General features: G+C 32.5%; 1 long non-coding RNA gene across 1 annotated transcript in view; it reads left to right on the top strand.

Moving 5' to 3' along the window:
- Positions 1 to 6,952, top strand: part of LOC118766014 — a 240,343-nt gene that overhangs the window by 18,158 nt on the left and 215,233 nt on the right. The gene's annotated exons all lie outside the window — the stretch shown is intronic.

Here is a 6,952-nt window from a genome sequence, read left to right on the forward strand (position 1 = left end):
TTGAAGATTCGTCTGTACAAAAGAACGATACTGCCGAAAGTGATCTATGAGACGTGGGAAGTGACGGCAAAAATCAACTTCCAGCTCCCCGTATTTCATCAGCGGTTTCTCAGAAATATCCTAAGAATCTCTTATCGAGACAGAGTGACAAATGAAGGTATTCTCTGAGCAGCAAGAATAAAACCCTTGAATGCAATTGTAACCGTACGAAGAATGAGAATGGCTGGAAACATATTAAGACTGCTGGAGGAGAGGCTGTCCAAAACAGCCATGGATTGGATGCCGCTGGAAGGTAAGGGTAAAAGAGGGTAAAAGAAAGATATGGAGCAGTGCCTTCAAAGAAGACCTACGCAGACTGAACATCTCCTGGAAAGAAGCATACAGGTTGGACAGAGACGGAGATAATTGGGGATCATTGACTGCTCGATGTTCCGCTCATTGACACAGAAGAAGAAGAAGAAGAAGAAGAAGAAGAACAAGAACAAGAAGAACAAGAAGAAGAACAAGAAGAACAAGAAGAACAAGAAGAAGAAACATGGTTATTGACGAAATCCCAACGTGACTATCAAAAAGCATTTTTCTTTAAATTTGGCGTATAAAAGGAAGTAAGAATATATTGACCAAATTATAAAACGACAAGCAAATGAAGGACAACAACTACGAAATGCAATAAGATCATTGCATTTCACCATTAAAAATAAAGAAGCTAGACTACTCTGGTCATATAGCTTTTCTATACAAGGCACAAAAACCTTAAATTTTGTGAGGAGCGGGGAGTCGATTATACCGATCCCAATGTTCATTTGCTACTAATTTTATCAGCTTATAAAGAGTTAAACGGTTAGCCGACCCTGGTGAAATTTAAACTCAGAACGTTAAAGGGCGAAAAGAATACTGGTGGGCATTTTGTCCGGTTTGCTAACGATGCCGACAGCTCGCTGCGTTCATTTGGTCACATTTTCTAAGAGCAAAAGATATTCAAAAACTAGGACTGGGTGAAACTATCATCGAGGGAATGGACAAGAAGGGACAAAGTAATAAAAAAAAACCGAAGGGATGTTCTTGAGTGTCAACCTGCTGAAAGCAGATGACACCTGATGATGATGGTGATGGTGATGATGATGATGGTGATAATGATGTGGATGAAGATGATGATGATGATAACGACGACGATGAAGATGACGATGTTGATGATGATGTTGATGACGACGACGACGACGATGATGATGATGATGATAATGATAATGACAGAGACGACGATGACGATGATGATGATAATAATATTAATAATGATGACGATTATGTTGGTGATGATGATGATGATGATATTTAATACTTTGTATCTTCTTGTTTTTGTTTCCTCACTTATATGTTCACGAAGGAAGTATATCATTTAAGGCAGTTCTAAGACGGTGTGCTGGCAGAACAGTTAGCAAGCCATACAAAACCCCTAGTGGCATTTCGTGTGTCTTTTCGTTCTGAGTTCAGATTCCGTCTGGATCGACTTGTTCTTTCATCCTTTCGAGGGTCGATAACATAAGCAACATTCAAGGCCTGAGATCGATGATATCGACTAACCCACCCGGACTCAAAAAATGCTGGCCCTGTGCCAGAATTTTAAACCATTGTTTAAGGTAGTTGTGTCTGCAATTTCTTGACTGGACAGGTAACTTCGTTTTTATGATTTGGCTGTTATTTGTCTGGAACCAACACCCAAATAACAATAATACAATAGATTTGGCTACACATCTGATTCTATAATTATATATCAAAGCCAAATGAAATCAATATTCAATACATTTTACTACCAACTGTAGTTGGCAATTGATAGTTTCTATCTTTAAAGCCATTGGCGAATTTTAGTTTCATCAGTGGTGTAGAGTCTAGTAACCAGACGGTAATCAAAAAATTCGTGATAGCGAACAATTTGGATGTCGAAAATACGTTGATGTCTGTGACAGTTCCAGATATTCCTCAGCTGCATTTTAAACTATGGCCCTGCAGGTAATTCAAAGATTTTTGCAGACAGCATTCAAAAATTTGGAAAAATTTGGATATCTTTTCTGTAATTAATATTGATCAATAACTGTTAATTTTTTTTTCTTTTTGCTGTTTATGTTATTTTCATTATTGAAAATAACTAGTCGGAACACTTAAAAAAACAACAAATAAAAGCTTTTACATACAACTCAAAAATCAAAACAAAAATTACGCGACCATATACCTCAAAATTCAGTAATAAATCACGCAAAATATTCTTCTTCTTCTTCTTCTTCTTCTTCTTCTTCTTCTTCTTATTATTATTATTATTATTATTATTATATTATTATTATTATGATTCAGTTGTTGTTTTTTTTATAGCGTGCTTCCTCTTCACTAGCGAACGCAGCTCGGTGTGCCTTGGGTATGTGCTCTGCTTTGCTGTGATGCTCTTATGGTTACTGTATTGAAAGTATTTTGCGTAGGATATGTGGAGTGCCTAGTAGTTCTACTTTCTGTATGTTATATATATTTGTAAGTCCTGGTGTTTTTGTTAGGTATTTGTCTGAATAATATTTTATCATACCTAATGCGCATACTATGATAGGAATTGTGTCTGTTTTTAGATTTCACATTCGAGTTGCCCGTATTTCCAGGTCTTTGTATTTTGAAAGTTACCCCATTTGTCATCTGCTGGTATTGATACATCAATTATAAAGCATTTTTTTCTTCATAATCTCTGACAACTATATCTGGCCTATTGGCCTTAATTTCTCTATCTGGGTGTATTGGTATATCCCAAACTACGGTTTCTTTCTCGTTTTCTGTGATCTTTATTATTATTATTGTTATTATTATTATTATTATTATTATTAGTGTTGTTGCTGCTGCTTTTGATGTCTTGGTCTTTGTTGTGTTGTTGTGTTGTTATTGTTGTGAGTTAGAGGATTAGCAGAATCGCTTCATTATCACTAAAAAATGCCTGCCATATTAGTTCCACATTTCCACATTTGTATTTCAAGTCCAGCTAACGTCATATTTGCTCTTGCTCCCTCTGGGGTCTATAAAACAATATACCATTCCAGTACGGCACTAGATCACTCTATCTTCTTTCCTTAGAATTGCTAGTATTGTGTCTAATTTGGAAACTACTATTATATAGGTGGCAGCTGAATGAATCGTTGGAGTGCCAGGGAAAGTGTTCTGCGAGCTTTGTTGCGAATCATTGCGATATGTGTTCGAACCAAGCAGAAGTCAACTTTTGCATTTTAGCCTTCCGAATTCGATAAAATAACGAAACAGTTAAGTACAGTGTCAATGGAAACGACTGCCCCCCTCTCCCGAATTTCGGGTTTTCTGTCTGTATTGGAAAATGTTAAGGCGGTGAGTGGGTAACTTCCTTAGCACTTCACACAACATGCTTTGCAGCATTTCATCCGGCGTTTTATGTTCAGAGTTCAAATACCTCATATAAAAGGTACCAGTTAAGTAACAGGGTGGATGTTACTAATCTTCTCCTCAAATTTCGCCGCTCGGCCAAATATTTGAAGCCATTATTATTATTATTATTATTATTATTATTATTATTATTATTATTATTATTATTACTATTATTATTATTATTGTTATATACCCATCTAATAAGGGTACACTAGCTACATGCATCAGTAATTTGTCAGAATCCTTACATGCCGGTCAAAATGATTTGCGGGAGCTGTCTTCTGGCATTACATTTTGAATTCAAATTCTGCCGAGGTCAAATTTTGCATTTTATCCCCTCGGGTTCCATAAAATACATTGCAGTCAATCACTGGACTCGTAGTAGTAGTAGTAGTAGTAGTAGTAGTAGTAGTAGTAGTAGTAATAGTAGTAGTAGTAGTAGCAGTCGTGGTGGTGGTGGAGGTTGTCGTCGTGATCGTGGTCGTATTCGTAGACATGGTGGCGGTTGCGGCGGCAGTAGTGGTGCAAGTGGAGGTGCTTGTGGTGGTGGTTGCTGGAGAAGGAAAAGAAAGAAGAAAGAGAAGACCATCTATTCTTCTTATTTATTTTCTCTTAGCTCTTAAGGGGATTTTTTCACATTTCTTTAAACTAAATATTTGCCTAAAATCCCGAAATCTTGGTTATGTTAAATGTACTTGAATATTCAAAAGTGTTCATTATAAAGAAAACAAACAAGAAAAAAAAACAAATATAAAAATTCCTTTTATTTCAAATGTCGATTAGTAAATAGAAACATTAGAAAGTAAAGGAAGGAACAAAATATTCAAGAAATATCCGAAAATAAAAAAAAAACTTGATATAAGGAAAAATGAAAAAACAGGAAGAAACAAGATCGAAACGAAGAGAAATTGTTGAACGATTGTTAAATGTAATGTTTATTTATTTCGTGCTTTCTTTTTGTGTATTCAAAGATATAGATTAAGTATAGGGAAGGACAATAGAAAATTTTAAAAAAAAGGTAAAGCAAATTTTCATAATATTGAAATATGAACTGGTTAATTAAATACGAAATTGGAAGTGAAATTTTCAAAAGAATTGTCGTAATTTGCTTTTGAATTACTTTCAACACCTCGAAAACAAATTTCTCCAGATTAATTTATTAGATTCAAATCTAAACGCACTTTGCCTATGAGGTAAAAATTAATTCTTCAAAATAGAACATATATATATATATATATATATATATATATATATATATATATATAATATATATATATTATATATTATATATATATATTGTATATATATATATGTATATGTATATGTATATATATAATATATATATATATATATGTATAATTATATGTATATTATATATATATATATATATATATTATATGTATATGTATAGTAATATATATATATATATATTATATGTATATATATGTATATATATATATATATTCTATTGTATGTGTTGTGCGTGTATCCATCGATCCATGCATATATATATGTATATATATATGGATGGATGAATACACGCACATACACATACACATACAAGTATGCGTGTATATATACATATACATAAATGTGTGTATGTCACCAAGAAAATTATGTGTATCTGTATATTTCTATGTCTATGTATAGATGTCCATACGTACGTGTATAATTTTGACGTTGTATAAATTTTATGTAATTTTTATAATTTAAATTCAAATTTCATTCTTCTCTCTAAGGGAATCGTTTATTTCGAAGAGAAAATAAGTTGACAAGAATGCAAACTCAACACCTCTTGTGCACATCTTCCAGCTACTCACCTAATCTGTCAAATGATCGACATTTTACACACGGGTATAAAATGCATGCATGCATATATATATATATATATATATATATATATATATAATGCATATATATATGCATATACATATATATATATATAGTCTATATGTATGTGTGTGTATGAATGTGTGTGTCATCTATGTATGTATGTCTATCTACCTCATTCTCTCTCTCTCTCTCTTATGTATATATATATATATAATATATATATATATATATATATATATATACGTATATATATATATATATATATATATATATATAATATATATATATATATATATATATATATATATACGTATGTATATATAAAAATAAGTAACAAGATATCCAGAGGTACTGTAGTACGATCGTTTCATGTTACTACTCCATTTAATTGAACAATGCAAATATTACATCAATTTAAAATGTAGAGCTATCTTCGGCTGCATAAAAACATGCAATTTAGTTAAATTCGAGGGACTCATTTGTATAATTTTTTTTAACCCAAATAACTAAGAGGATAATGTGACATCGATATTCTTCCCTGCGTTTGTGAAACTCTTGTACCTCTGCCGTAAGGCTTCATTTTCACAGGCGCCAACTTAATTCAATTCGTCCTTAGTCGAAAGACACCTGTTGTTATGTACTGTTATTATTTTTATTGTATTTATTATTGTATTTATATTTGTGTAAAATTGTCCGTGTTCTTTCAGTCCTTGTTTTTGTATACATTCGCTGCTTTCTTCCGAGGAATCTAATGACCTTAGCACTAGTTTTTCGTTGGGGCTGGTTAGATTGGAGCAATCTTAAGAATAAACAGCCGAAATTGCGAGGATAATCTGGTGCTTGACTGAGGATAGAAAACTTCGAATAACCCGTCCTTGTTTTCCTTGTATCGTCTATCTGGATGTTTTGTTGTCCCTTTATGTATCACCTACTTCTACGGATGTTTTGCGTTCTTGTCCCATTTTGTATGTGTATATGTATATATATATATATATATAACTCGATTATTACCATTACATTTCTACTCCCACGGGTTACTTTAAACATAGATAAGACGAAGAATTTCAATCAACTCATCTTGCCAGGCACTGACTGACTCAGTACATTTGAAGTACCGACCATTATTTAATAGCTATATGTTAAAATACGACTCTTTGTTCAAATGAAATGTAAAATACTAAATATTTAAGTAACAGTATTACTTATAAGTCCCTGATAAGTTCAGGATTTTTCTTCAGAAAAACGTGATTTCAGGGTCAGTACTATTGCACATCGACTTAAACTGATGCTGTATATCTATGTCTGAGGCTTACAAATGGCTTATGTGTGAAATTTATAGACAGGCTTTTGTAGACACATGCACTATGTCTGCTTCCGTGTGCATATTTATATATAATAAAGTATTGCGTTATTTGTGGTACATAAATGAGTGTGTATATTTATTCATATATATATATATATATATATATATATATATATATATATATGATAAGTATGATGAAATAGCTTTTCATGAATGTTAATGTACATACAGCTTAATATTTACTTACATATGTCATATGAGAATTTACATTCTAGCCGTTGAGATTAACAATGTTTTGAAAACCTGGCTGTAAGCTAACGGTTACCAATATATACGTGGTGGGGTGTGTGTCTCTGTGTGTGTACATGTATAGATATATATACATATATCTAGATA

Source organism: Octopus sinensis, linkage group LG14 (assembly GCF_006345805.1).
Source record: "Octopus sinensis linkage group LG14, ASM634580v1, whole genome shotgun sequence".
NCBI classification, from domain to species: domain Eukaryota; kingdom Metazoa; phylum Mollusca; class Cephalopoda; order Octopoda; family Octopodidae; genus Octopus; species Octopus sinensis.